At 52.3% G+C, this 13,793-nt stretch overlaps 1 protein-coding gene across 2 annotated transcripts in view; it reads right to left on the reverse strand.

Moving 5' to 3' along the window:
- Positions 1 to 9,120, reverse strand: part of LOC123378588 (butyrophilin subfamily 1 member A1-like) — a 60,615-nt gene extending 51,495 nt beyond the window's left edge. For both annotated transcript variants that reach the window (XM_045032603.1, XM_045032602.1), the window contains exon 1: positions 8,982 to 9,120. The gene's annotated coding sequence lies outside the window, so the exon portion shown is untranslated. The remainder of the gene's footprint in view (positions 1 to 8,981) is intronic.
- Positions 9,121 to 13,793: the final 4,673 nt, after the last annotated feature.

Genomic DNA, 13,793 nt, shown 5'->3' on the forward strand with positions numbered 1-13,793 from the left:
GCTGATGCTGAGTGTCTCTGGACAGAGTGGGTTAATCCCCGTCGCTCATTTGGCGCCTTGGGCAGATCTTGTTTCAGACTCAGGGACTCAGCACTGTCGGGCCAGAAGCAGGTGTATGTCGGTCAGCGCAGCAGTGGTGCCCAGGGCTCGCACAGCCAGGGGTGGCGGGGATTTGCCAGGCCGTACTGGAGCCAATCACATATTCATTGGGATGCTCCCGCGTTCCAAGCTACCAAAGCCATCAGCTCTTGCCAGACGCCTTCTAGAGGCAGAATCAGAAAGTCCCAGCCCTTGAGCTGAGGCTCAGGAGCTCCCTCCTCTGGTCCAGACCCCACTTCCAGTGCACAAGTGAAGTGACATGAATCCCTGTGTTGGGAAAGTCGGCCTGTGACGGGTCTCTGAGTGGAATCTCACAGGAGGATTTCTAGGTGGGATTTTTGGGGGTGTGTTTGCACTCGGGTGTCTATAATCCCATCTCTAGATAAGCAGGGTGGGCTGGAAGGCCAGATTCTCAGAGGCATTTAGGACCCTAGAGATGCAGATGGGTACCTCATGGGAGTTTCAAAAGACCTTACACGGTTAGGTACCTACCTCCCATTGGTTTCAATAGCCCTTAGCTCAGGTGCATCTGCGAACCCCACGAGGTGTGTGTGTGCCTGGGCAGGCACTGACATACCTCTCTCACTCTGGCCCCTAGTGAAGTTCCAGGGGCCGTACTGGTCGGCACGTCTGCCTCCGTTAGGCCTGGCTCCTCTGTGCTCAGACCTGTGAGGGCCCAGGCCCTTCCTTCCGGGCAGCAGGGGCAACCAGGGACCTGCCCCTCTCTGAGCTCTATCTGTGAGCGTGTCCTGTTCTCAGCTACCCCGGGACCTCCTGGCCCTGCCGCCATTCTCTGCTGGCACCACACCGGGAGCCCTAGGAAAAGCTAGACTGGGAGGAAAGCTGGGGCTGCAGTTCACGTTTCATCATTTTGAGTTACGTTGTGAATAAAGCAAAGTCCCAGGCAGGGGTGAGTCCGACCCCGCGCGGCCCGTGCTGGCTCCGTTCAGAGTGGGAAGAGTCCCACCCCGTGCAGCCCGGGCCAGCTCCATTTGGAGGAATGGGGGAAATTCTTCCCCAGCCAGGTACAGATTTTAACGGCCCCTGGACAGTGCCACAGGGGGCCAGGCCAAGAGCTCAAATTCTGGAGGCGGGTGGCACTGCCAGGGGGCCGTTCTCCAGAACCTGCGAGTTTGGAATATGAAACTATTTGATGGGTTACCAAAGAATTGTGGTGCCAAAGGCAGGGCACAGAGATCCCACGGGTGGGGGGGACTGGCCTTTGCAATGGCTTCCCTGAGTGTCAGAAAGAGGACACACCTGTGTGTAACTTTCTCTGTTTGTATTTGAGTCTGTTTATTTTGTGCACTTGCAGTCTATAGTGGGGTGTCCAGGGATAGAAAAAGTTTCTAAAAACAAAATTTCTGTGTTGTTAATTAATTGACTGCTCCAGGTATTGTCATAATGCTAAATACTTATGAGTGAAGCATTCTGGAGCTGTGAAGTCTTAAAGGAAATATTTATTTTCATGAATTTTTCCTCACCCCTTTATAATTCTTCGCAAACCACTCAGACAGCTTCTCTGGGCTGTGAGTCAGACATTGACAGTGCCTTGTTGGTTACAGTCAGGATCCTTGAAGCAGATGTCTGAAGAGATCTGCAGCTTTCTGATTCATGGCCTGTAGTGTAAACACCTCCAAGTGACCTGAAATGCTCAGAGAAGTCACCTCTTTGCTTTGGGTTTTCTAACAGCTAGAAAAGAGCTTTTACTTCCTGGCCCTGAATTGGGACCGGCAGGCAGGAACCCCGCACGCATTCCCAAGCAGGGTGCTGCATTCTGCACTAACGTGGTCTGTTAACTCGGGCTGCTCCCTAAGGTAGAGAGGCACACAACTCACCCCACCGTCCCCTCCGCCGCGCTGGCTGCTGACTGACTCCAACACTTTGCTAGAGTAAGAGAGTCCCTAGCCTGCATGCAGGATCAGGGGACCCCCATCCCCTGTTCTTAATGTAATGGCCTGGACTTCCCACACAGCCCTTGGTACATCACAACTGCCTCACCTTTGGAAAAGTCACCGAGTGGAGAAGCAAAAAAACCAAAAAAAGTGATGGGAAAAACTGAGCCCTGGATGTTATTCATTGTATTGCACTGGGTTTTATTGTTACCCAGTAACTCTCTGGAGGGTTAAAATCCTCGCTGTGCACAGTGCCCTGAGGCGTAGAGCCCCCGAGTGTTGGCCCAGGAGTTCGGCTGCTCGCTCTCCTGTGGGCGCGGGGGGCTCCAGCAGATGCCCACGGTGTGCAGGGAATGCAGATCAGAGGTGGGGAAGGAGGCCCCGATGCTGGTGGCCCCAGCCAGTAAATACAATAAGAAAACTTCAGAGGATGCAGCATGTGGCAGCCCATCTTCTACCTAACACCGGGGATGAGACTATCACCCTGCCAGGCCCACACCCTGCCCTGGCTCCCACTGAACCTCATTGCAGGGACCGGATCCACAAACGAAGTGGGCCCCAATTCTCAGTACTCGCTTCTTTCTCCATGCACCCAACCTGCTGCCACAGCTGGGACCACTGAATTGGGGACAAGGGCCTTCTCAGTGACAGGTGCCCAGATCTGGAACCCCCTTCCTCCCCACCCCGCACAACGGCCTCGGAGAATGTGCACAGATCTAACCACTATCAGAGCCAACTGCCTGGCCCAGCTCCTCAGAGCGTCTCCCCTGATGGAAAGGGGAGGCCGTGTGCATTAGTGGACAGGACCCAGCACTGACATAAGGCATCTGGGCTCTGTTCCCAGCCCTGGCTCTGACGGGCTCCGTGACTTTGGAGAAGTCACTGCCCCCATGTGCTCTCGTACGGAAACCGGGGGTACAGCACCTAGCACAGTAGCAGGGCCATGCCTAGGGAAGTGCAGGGACCAGGACAACCCCCCACTCAACCCTTTCCCCCCCAAGCCCCTGCCCCTTCCCACACCTGCTCTGCCCCCACCTGCTCCCATTCCACCCCTTCCCCCAGCCCTATCCGCTGTGATGGGTTCGGTCACAGAGACCCCCTTGAGACTGTCACTTGGTGCTCTGGGGCACCACTGAGAACAACCCTCCTGCCAGAACGGGCACCCCTCACCTCTGTCTTGCTGAGCCAGACCCTCCAGTTCAGCTCCAGCCCAGACTCAGAGAATGGGCCACGTTCCTCTGCAGTTCCTCAGACACTGAGATTCACCCAGCCCTGGGGCTTCTCGGTTAACAGGGACTCACCCAGTGTTCAGCCTTTCTAGGAGCTGAACCCCAAATAAATGTTTTACTCTGTATAAAGCTTATACGGGGTAAACTCATAAATTGTTCGCCCTCTATAACCCTGATAGAGAGAGATGCAAAACTGTCCCGCCCCCATTTCTTTGTAACAATTTCTTACAATGGGTTTATTAATAGACAAAAGCGATTTTATTAAGTATAAAAAGTAGGATTTAAGTGGTTTTAAGTAATAACAGACAAAACAAAGTAAATCACAAAGTAAAATAAACCAAAACACACAAGGCAAAGCTTAATACACTAGGAAATCGGTTACAAATGAGAACTTCTCATCCTAGATGTTACTTCAGGTAAAATCCTTCCCAGGTCAGTTGCCTTTTCTGACCTGGGTCCAGCCTGTTCTCTCCCACCCCTGTGGTTACAGTTCTTTTGTTACCTGAAAGCATCTGGAATCTCCTTGGAGGGATGGGGGGTTAGGGAGAGGTGGGGGGGGGGGCTGTCTCTCAAGCCAGCTGAAGACCCTCATTGTTTACTTCCCACTCCTTATCTAGAATTTCCCTCAGGTGGGGAAACCTTTGCTTGAAATCCCACCCCACCCCCTCTGGAAAAGTACCAGCTCCGAGATGGATTTCAGTATCGGATGACGTGGTCACATGTCTGTGTAAGACGCCAGTCTCCATTCTTCCTAGGGTGGCCCGCCCGCATACAGGAAGGCTTTAAGGTAAACAAGGCCATTTACAGCCAACTGTCCTGTCACTGGGAGCCATCCAGTCCCTAATGCCCCATTGACGGCCCTCACCTGGTGTGACCACATCAGTAATACAAGTTCATACCTCATACTTCTAACTTCAGCTATAAGAATGATACACGCATACAAATAGGAAAATCAAACTGAGCACATTATAACTTTTTCAATGATATGTTACAAGAGACCTTTTGCATAAAGCATATTCCAGTTACATCATATTCAAATTCATAACCATATTTTCATAAAGCACATGGAGCACAACGTCACACTGGCAGGGCCATCCCTAGGGGAGTGCGGGGCCCGGGACAACCCCCCTCCCTCCGCCCCAGGCCCGACCCCACTCCACCCCTTCCCCCCTGCCTCTTCCTGCCCCTGCTCTGAGCCCACCCTGCCCCCACTCCACCCCTTCACCCAAGTCCCCTCCCCCTCTTCTCCCAAACAATGCCCAGAGCCAGCGAGGCAGGGTGGGGCATAGCGAGACCCGAGGTATTGCTGCCAGCCCCGCGCTGCCCAGGCCCCGCATACCCCTGAAACAGGAGGCAGGGGGAGAGGAGCATGGCCAATGGCGCTGCTGCCGGCCCCTGCACCCCCAAACCACGGGGCCCAGGGCAACCACCCCGAACAGTCCTACGGACAGGACGGCTCCGCACAGCTGGGGCCTCTGGGTACTACTGTAATACAGTAATAATGGAGGGAGGACACTCAGGCCCCACATCCCCCTGAAGCAGGAGGCAGGGTGGAGCGGAGCGGGGCTCAGCAATGCATGGAGTGCTCTCAGCACATCTTTCCAGGTGACCATGCCTGCTCCATGCCCCAGGCGATCCCCTGCTTGGAGCAACGCCGAGGTGCTAGACCTCATCAGCATTTGGGGAGAGGAGGCTGTCCCGTCGCAGCTGCGCTCCAGCTGTTGGAATTATGATACCTTCGGGCAGGTATCAAGTCCCGTGACCAAAAGGAGCCATGACCAGGAGGCACTGCAGTGCAGGGCACAAGTGAAGGATCTGAGGAATGCCAGCCACAAGGTGCGGGAGGCAGACTGCCGCTCTGGTGTGGCGCCCATGACCTGCCCGTTCTACAGAGAGTGGGGGGCGACCCCTCCTCCACCGCCAAGACCACGCTGGACACTTCGGGGGCTGTGCCAGCCCACAATGCACCAAGCCAGGAGGAGGAAATCGGGGAGGAGGGGGGCCTAGAGCCAGAGGAGAACTCGGCCTCCATAGCTGTGTAACCCTTCTGCCTGTCAGAGTCGGCAGCCACAAGGCACCGTGCTCACTATCTAGGGCAGAGGCCCATGGCGCCCACGGGGGGCATCTACATGCGCCCGCATCCTGGCTGGCGGTCAAGCATCTGCTGAAATGCTGCCGAATTTCTGCGGCATTTTGGTGGCGATGCCTCTCGATGACATCGCTTGCCGCTGACAAGCGGCGTCATCGAGAGGCAGCAATGCCGAATTTCAGGACCCAGGATGCCCCGCAACCGCACTCCGCCTTCCCACAAGCCTCAGCGGCAGAAGGGGAAGAGGTGCTCTGTGGGATAGCTGCCCAGAGTGCACCACTCCAAATGCCACAGCACGTGCCGCAAGTGTGGCCACGCCATGCGTGGGCAGCCGACAGTGTGAACACAGGACAGAGCTTTCCCTGCAGCGCCCTCGGTGGGGCGCTGTAACTCCCAGCGCGTTACATCTGCACGTGGAGACATAGCTTTAGCCGTCCAATTGCCACTAACCTTCCTGGTGAAAACGGAAACAAAGACGTCGTTAAGCTCCTCTGCCTTTTCCACATGTTCTGTTATTGTTTTTCCTGCCTAATTGAGTCACCGGCCTACCCTGTCCTTGGTCTCCCGCTTGCTTCTAACGTATTTGTAGAATGCAAAGGTGCCAACTTCCCCTCTGGCTGGTGGGTGCTCGAACCCCCCCCCTGCCCAGGCCCTGCCCCCACTCTAGCCCTTTCCCCAAGCCCTGCCCTGCCTCTTCTGGCCCAGCTGTACCCCCGTCCTGCCTCTTCCCATCCCTACCCCGCCCCATCCATCCCACCCCCTTCCCCATGTTCCCACCCCACCTGTTCCCCGCTCCTCCCCCTCCCGCCTGGAGCATCCTGAGCGCCGCAAATCAGCTGATTTGAAGTGGCGGAAAGTGCCGGGAGGGAGGGGGAGGAGTTGGTCATTGGGGCCGCCGGTGGGTGAGACGCACTGGGGGGAGCTCGACCTCTGGCAGGTGCGGAGCCCCTGCGGCAGTCAGCCCCATGCACTCAGCACCTATGGTAGAGTGTTTTCTTGTTACCCTCTATGTCTCTAGCAGGTTTGATCTCGTTTTGCCTTTCAAATTTTGTTGCTACATGCGTGAGTCATTTGTTTATATTCCTCCTTTGTAATTTGACCTAGATGGGCCTATTCTCAGCTCAGTCTGCAGCAGGAGGCAGCTGGCAGCGCTTTTATGGGAATAAGGAAGTGAAACTAAACCTGCTACTCCTGGTTCACGTGGGTGTGAGCAGGAGAATCAGAGCAAGTGAACTGGATGCAGCTGCCTGACAAGTCTGCAGCAGCTCCTCAGTTAGAGTGAGGTGAGGGAGGACACACCCTAACAGGGCCAGGGAAGGGGGGGTCTCTCTCCCCAGGCCCAAGGATGGGTGGTGCCTTTGGGTGCAGATATAACACAGGGCTCACTCCAGGGAGCGCAGAGAGGCACCGAGCTCGGGGGAAGTACAGGGGGTCTGCCAGCTCCCAGGGACAGCCAGAGCCTGGGGAGACACCGAGCCCAGAGACGGAGGGTAAGGACTGACTGTCCCCCTCCCACCAGCTCTTCAATCAGGCCCTGAGTCGGGACAGAGCCCCAGCCCCAGGCAGACCGATTCAGGCCCCGTGTGTCTCTGACTCTACCCAGGGTACAGAGCGATTTGTCTCCGTGCAGCTGGGCCAGGGCTGCTGGGGGATCCCACTGCTGCCTGCACACCCCGGAGCGGGGAGAGCTCTGCTCTGGGGCAGGGAGGGGGAACAGCTGGGCTCACCAGCCCCCAGGGCCAGGGTAGGACAGCAGCTGGACCGGGCCCGTCAGTGACTGGGGGCTGCGCGTGGCTCAGGCTCAGGGCTTGTTTGGGGCCACCAGGGTTTGTCACCCCAGGGCGAGGGGTATGTGGAGAAGGAGGTACCAGGGCTGAGGTCCCCTCTAGGGAAGGAGCTCCCCCAAACCTTCTCATGCCTGGGGCGTCTGCACAGAGGGACTGGAAACCTCCTGTCCCTCATTGCATCACCCATGGAGCTGGGCAGATCTGGGATCTGGGACCCTCCCTTCCCACTTACTGCTTCTGCTGCCCCTCCCAGTCTCTCCCCGGTCTCCCTCCCGCCCCTAGGGCTGGGAGACTCGGTCCCTGGCCCAGGCCCAGGGCGGTGGCTCTCCCGGAGCTGGCTCGGCTCCTGCAGGCGCTGGTGGAAGCAGAGTCTGGGCGGGGGGCGGTCAGGAGGGCAGCAGCTCTGGGGCTCGCAGCCCCCTGGGAGCAAAGCTGGGGCGAGGGGGGGCTGCTGGTGCAGAGTCACTTCCCTGCCTGGCTCCAGCCCTTTCCCCCAGGTCTCTCCCCTCACCTGGAGTCTGCGCTCAGGAGCAGGTGTGGGCAGAGTCCGGGGCTGGTTCTAGGCACTGGAGAAAGTCCCCCCCCCTTGGAGGGAGTTACTTTTAATGACCAAGTCTGAGTTTCAGTGAAAGCTCGGGGGCAGGGGGCTCCGGGCTGGTGGTGAAGGTGGCTGCTGCCTTTGTAACCTGAGTAGATTCCCCAAACACTTCAGCCAAAGCCACACTGGTTTAAGTTAAATATAAAGCAGATTTCTTAACTATAGAAAGATAGATTGTAAGTGATTAGGTAGCATTGGCATAGGAGATCAGAGTTGGTTACAAAAGGAAAAGGCAATAAAATATAAAATCACAAGCTACAGGGGCGGCTCTAAGAATTTGGCTGCCCCAAGCAGGACAGCACGCCGCAGGGGGCGTGCTGCCGGGCGCCAGTCCCGCAACTCCACGGGACCTCTTGCAGCTGGTCCACGGCTCCAGTGGAGCTTCTGCAGGCATGCCTGCGGGAGGTCCACCCGAGCCGCGGGACCAGCGCACCCTCCGCAGTCATGCCTGCGGGAGGTCCGCCGGAGCCACCTGCCACCCTGCCGGCAAAATGCCACCCCACACGCGCTTGGCGCGCTGGGGTCTAGAGCCGGCCCTGACAAGCTAATTCCTAACCTAGCAGTTCTTGTAACTGGAATGAGGTGTAGTTAGCACCCGCTCCTCCCATAGTCTCAATGGACTCTTTGTCTTCCTCACAATCTTGCTTCCTTGTGTAGAGATGGGGGAGGAGAGGCAGGCGAAGTGATGACATCGCTGTCCCCTAGTTATACTCTTCTCCTCACGTTCAGGAATACCTCCCTTCCACCCCGCTGGGGTGTAGACACTCCGGCTATGTCCACACTGCACTTTGTCCTTAAAACTTGTCTCTCAGAGTTGTGAAAACACATCTCCCTGAATGACAAAAGTTTTAATGATGAAAAGCATCGGTGTGGACACTGCTTCCTCAGCAGCAGGCACTCTGTCAGCAGTGAAGTTACTGCCCCTCATTAGAGGTGGTTTTATTTTGTCACCAGGAGACAGGGAAGAGGAGATACCTCAGGAACGGAAGGGGAAAAGCAGGGATAAAAGTTACCAGAGCAGGGCCTTTTTCCCTGGCAGGAGAACATCTCAGCAGTCCCTGCCTGGAGCTGGGCAGGTACCAGGCAGACAAATGTCTGGACAAGGCTGCTTGTCCCTTCCTAAAATGCTGTGATCAGCTTCTGAAGGAGACTTCAGTCACTGAAATATTTTACACACACACTCACATGCATATACAAGCATACACCCACCCATGTGCACAAACACACATACAGTCATGCACACACCTATTCACATTGCCACAGTGCACACAGATGGGTAAGTACCTGCTTCTCCTTGGCTGGCTCAGTCCCTTTTTGCCTTGGAGACAGGCTTGGGCAAGGTAAAGTACTTCCCAGTCACACAGGGTCTGACTGATCCTTTTCTCAGTCAGTCCCCTGCTGTTTTTCTCCCCTTCTGGGGACAGAGTGCAGCCTGCCTTGCTGAGAGAGAGTAGAGTTTTGCTGCACCTTCTCACTGGCTGCTTCTCACTCCACCCCTGCTTCCCTGCCAGGAAGGGTTTAAAAAGGTCTCCTGCAATTGGGGCCAGCTGAACCTAATTAGTTCCCTGGTAACCCCTGTTCCAGCTGAACCTAATTTCTCCTTGGCTATCTCTCCCCACTGGATAGGGAGAGGCCTTTTAATTACTACCCCTCCCTTGGTAGCTATTTGTCCTGGGTTTGCCACAGCACACACAGTCCTATGCATGCAAACACACACGCATACACATGCATGCACACAAACACTCCCCATCCTAAAAGAAATCAAAATTTTCATGGGAGGTTTTGGTATTTGCAAGAATTCCTTGCCAGTTTCCAGCTGAGGGATGTGTCTGCAAATGGTCTTGCAGCTGTTCATAAGTCTGTATTATCTGCTGTTCTCGTTGCCTGAATCTGATTCCTCCTGTAATTGCACTTTCACTCAAATGTATTATTTACTTTTAAACAGTTTTTTTTACTCGTATAACACTTGCTGTCTATTTAGTGTGACTTTGTCATTTACTATTTTTAATACTGAGGGTTTTTGGGGGGGGAGGGGTTTAATAGCACAAGTTTATTCTTTGTGATCATATGACTTCAGCATTCAATGATTTCCTGGGTTGCCCATCCTGTGGTCCAGGGGTAGCAGCTTGTGACAGAAGAGGATTCTCCATCTCCCAACTTGCTACCCCGACCTGGACCTGGGGTAACAATCTGAAATGGAGGGTGGCCTCTCCCCTCACAATTTGCTACTCATGTGAAATCTCTGTTTTACATTTGGACACAAATAAACAATTTTTTTCTAGATAAGAAAATGATATCGAATTAGAATCTTGTTTTATTTATGCCCAAATGTAAAACAGCAATTTTGCAAGAGTAGCAAGTTGCGATGAGAGTGCCCACATCCATCAAAACTTCGACCCAAGGGCCAGGGGATGGGGAAACTGGGGGTAGCAAATTGTGATGTTCAGGAAACATCCCGCCTGGATGGCAGTAACTGCTATGGGTGGACATTGTGATGTTTGTAATGCTACACCTGGCTCCACAGGGAAAAGGTCAGTGTCTCCCTGGAGCAAACGCTCTAAATAAAGGTCTCAGGTCTGAGGTAGCACCAAAGGCCACCGGGGTCTCCAGCCCAGGAAGGTCAGGCAGGAGCTGCTGTGGCTTGTGCTGCCTGGTGCTCAGCAAGTGGCTCAAGGCAGGCTTCATGTTGCCTCACGGGGGCTTCCTCTTGCCAGAGCCTGTGGCCCTCCCACAGCCCTCGGCCAATCCTGGCTCACCAGGGCACCATTTCAGATTCTGAGGGTGGGATGCAACTTTCCCTGTGATTCCAGGGGCTACTTAGGCACCTGAAAGCTCTAGGGATACAAACTCAAATGAAAGCCAAACTTAGAGTTTATATAAATTTAGAACAATCAGGAGAAAATACAGCAAGATATTCCCAATCCCAAGCCTTGAGGTATCAGTTCTGGAGCTTTAACACAGGTATCAGAAACACAGGTTTGGTACTTTGAATGATATCTTTAGTAGAGATAATAAAATCTGCTCAAAATCTGATGACTTAACAGACAAACTTGGTGTTACCGCCATTATCTTCTCTATTTTAGTCAATTATTTTTCACGCCATTCAAAACATATTTATTTAATTTTAACATATGCAATTAAGGTTATTTATCTCCTTTATTAAGAAAGGGAATTTATTTTTCTAATTATTTTGCATTCATGTTTACCAATTGCAATCATGTTTGTGATTCATTAACATTTGACTCCATCTTTACTCTAAGTATCATACTTGGAACTGCATTTATGTTCATACGAAAGTTATTGTTTTACACATATAGCTAAAATACAATTTGAAAATAAGCAACCTTCAGCTGCACAATGTCTAATATTATGTGTTTGTTTAGCTAATTTTTTTCAAAACTGGCATTGCTAACGTGAGAAAAAACTAAATTTACGTTCTAGAAGGATACTATTATTTAATTGTACGGCTTTAAATAATAAATGACAAATCACAATTTGGCATTAAAAATAATAAAGATAATTATTCCAGCCAGGACAGCTTAGGCTTTTTAAAACCCAGTACTCAAAGAATTAAATGAGGACATAAAAACGGCCATAATGGGTCAGACCACTGGTCCGTTTAGCCTAGTATCCTGTCTTCCCGGCTTGATGTTGCGGCGGATTATGGGGGATGGAGAGAGAGAGACATAGGCCTTCTCTCACATGCTAAAGTCCCTGTAACCAGCTCATACTAAAGCTGTCAGGTTATTGGGACGTAGACCATGTTTGAGATAGGGCTGCTAACTTTTTAATTGCTGGTAACTGGACTCCCAAGGTCCCGCCCCTCTGCCTCTTCCCCAAGCCCTGCTCCCTTATCCACCTCTCTCCCACGACCCCACCCCTGCTCCACCTCTCCCCCGAAGGCCCTGCCCCCATTGATCACTCCTCTCTCCTCCTCCCCCATCACATATTGAATTGTCTCAAGGAACCTGCCTGCAGGTAGGAGGTGACCCCAGCTGAGCAAAGGCTGGGTGGGTTAATGATCTGGTGCCATACCCTGCCCTGCAGTAATCGGACTTTTGGTTGGGGTGCCATTAAGAGTTGCCAGGTCCCTGAAAACTGGGCATCTGGCAACGCTAAATGGCACCCAGGCACAGAAGCAAAAAAACAGAATGTCCAGCTAAATCTGGACAGGTGGCTACCCAAGTCTGAGATTTCTCTCACCTGAACACCACAAATATCTCAAAGCCTGGCCGTTAGCCCGTTCCACTACAACAAAGTGTATGGGGGAAGCAGCCCAGATAGGCAGCACATGGCATTGGTGTGGCCCACTGGAGAGAATAGTTGCCTGGGACTGAGAATTCCTGGGCTCTGTTCCTGGCTCTGCCACTGGCCTTCTGGGGGTGACTTTGGCCAAAATCATTGTATGTCTCTAAGGCTCACTTTGCCTATCTGCACAATGGGGAGGGTGATGTTTCTCTCTCAGATCTAGCACTGAAAATAGCTAGGTATAAGCATCATTACCTCGCCACAGTCATGTCTAAATGACAACATGAAAATTACAACTGACTAAATGACCTCTAATGACTGCCAACAGCATTTCTCTTTCTGTTAAAAAAACCAAGGAAACTCCCTGACAAAGTATCAGAGGGGTAGCCGTGTTAGTCTGGATCTGTAAAAGCAGCAAAGAGTCCTGTGGCACCTTATAGACTAACAGATGTATTGGAGCATGAGCTTTCGTGGGTGAATACCTGCTTCGTCAGATGCATGTAGTGGAAATTTCCAGGGGCAGGTATATATATGCAAGCAAGAATCAGACTGGAGATAAGGTTAGTTCGATCAGGGAGGATGAGGCCCTCTTCTAGCAGTTGAAGTGTGAACACCAAGGGAGGAGAAACTCCTTTTGTAGTTGGCTAGCCATTCACAGTCTTTGTTTAATCCTGAGCTGATGGTGTCAAATTTGCAGATGAACTGGAGCTCAGCAGTTTCTCTTTGAAGTCTGGTCCTGAAGTTTTTTTGCTGCAGGATGGCCACCTTTAAATCTGCTATTGTGTGTCCAGGGAGGTTGAAGTGTCTTCTACAGGTTTTTGTATATTGCCATTCCTAATATCTGATTTGTGTCCATTTATCCTTTTCCATAGGGACTGTCTGGTTTGGCTGATGTATATAGCAGAGGGGCATTACTGGCATATGATTGCGTATATTACATCGGTGGACGTGCAGGTGAATGAACCGGTGATGGTGTGGCTGATCTGGATAGGTCCTGTGATGGTGTTGCTGGTGTAGATATGTGGGCAGAGTTGGCATCGAGGTTTGTTGCATGGATTGGTTCCTGAGTTAGAGTTACTATGGTGCGGTGTGTAGTTATTGGTGAGAATATTCTTCAGGTTGGCAGGTTGTCTGTGGGCGAGGACTGGTCTGCCACCCAAGGCCTGTGAAAGTGTGGGATCATTGTCCAGTATGGGTTGTAGATCCCTGATGATGCGTTGGAGGGGTTTTAGCTGGGGACTGTATGTGATGGCCAGTAGAGTCCTGCTGGTTTCTTTCTTGGGTTTGTCTTGCAGTAGGAGGCTTCTGGGTACACGTCTGGCTCTGTTGATCTGTTTCCTTATTTCCTCGTGCGGGTATTGTAGTTTTGAGAATGCTTGGTGAAGATTTTGTAGGTGTTGGTCTCTGTCTGAGGGGTTGGAGCAGATGCGGTTGTACCTCAGTATTTGGCTGTCAGGAACAGTATCTCTGATGATGCCAAAGCACAACTGGTTGCTGAGCTCTGTGCCTTTATCCTCACACAAAACTATTTCAAATTTGATGACAATATATATCTCCAGATCAGTGGCACTGCTATGGGCACCTAAATGATAGGTTACAGACTATAGTGAGTAGTTCTGCAATTTCACATTTGGGTTCCTTCAGAACTCTGGGGTGAATCCCATCTGGTCCTGGTGACTTACTGCTGTTTAATTTATCAATTTGTTCCAAAACCTCTTCTAATGACACCTGAATCTGGGACAGTTCCTCAGATCAATCACCTAAAAAGAATGGCTCAGTTTTGGGAATCTCCCTCACATCCTGAGCCGTGAAGACCGATGCAAAAAATTTATTTAGTTTCTCTGCAAT

The sequence above is a fragment of the Mauremys mutica genome, chromosome 10 (genome assembly GCF_020497125.1).
Source record: "Mauremys mutica isolate MM-2020 ecotype Southern chromosome 10, ASM2049712v1, whole genome shotgun sequence".
NCBI lineage: Eukaryota > Metazoa > Chordata > Testudines > Geoemydidae > Mauremys > Mauremys mutica.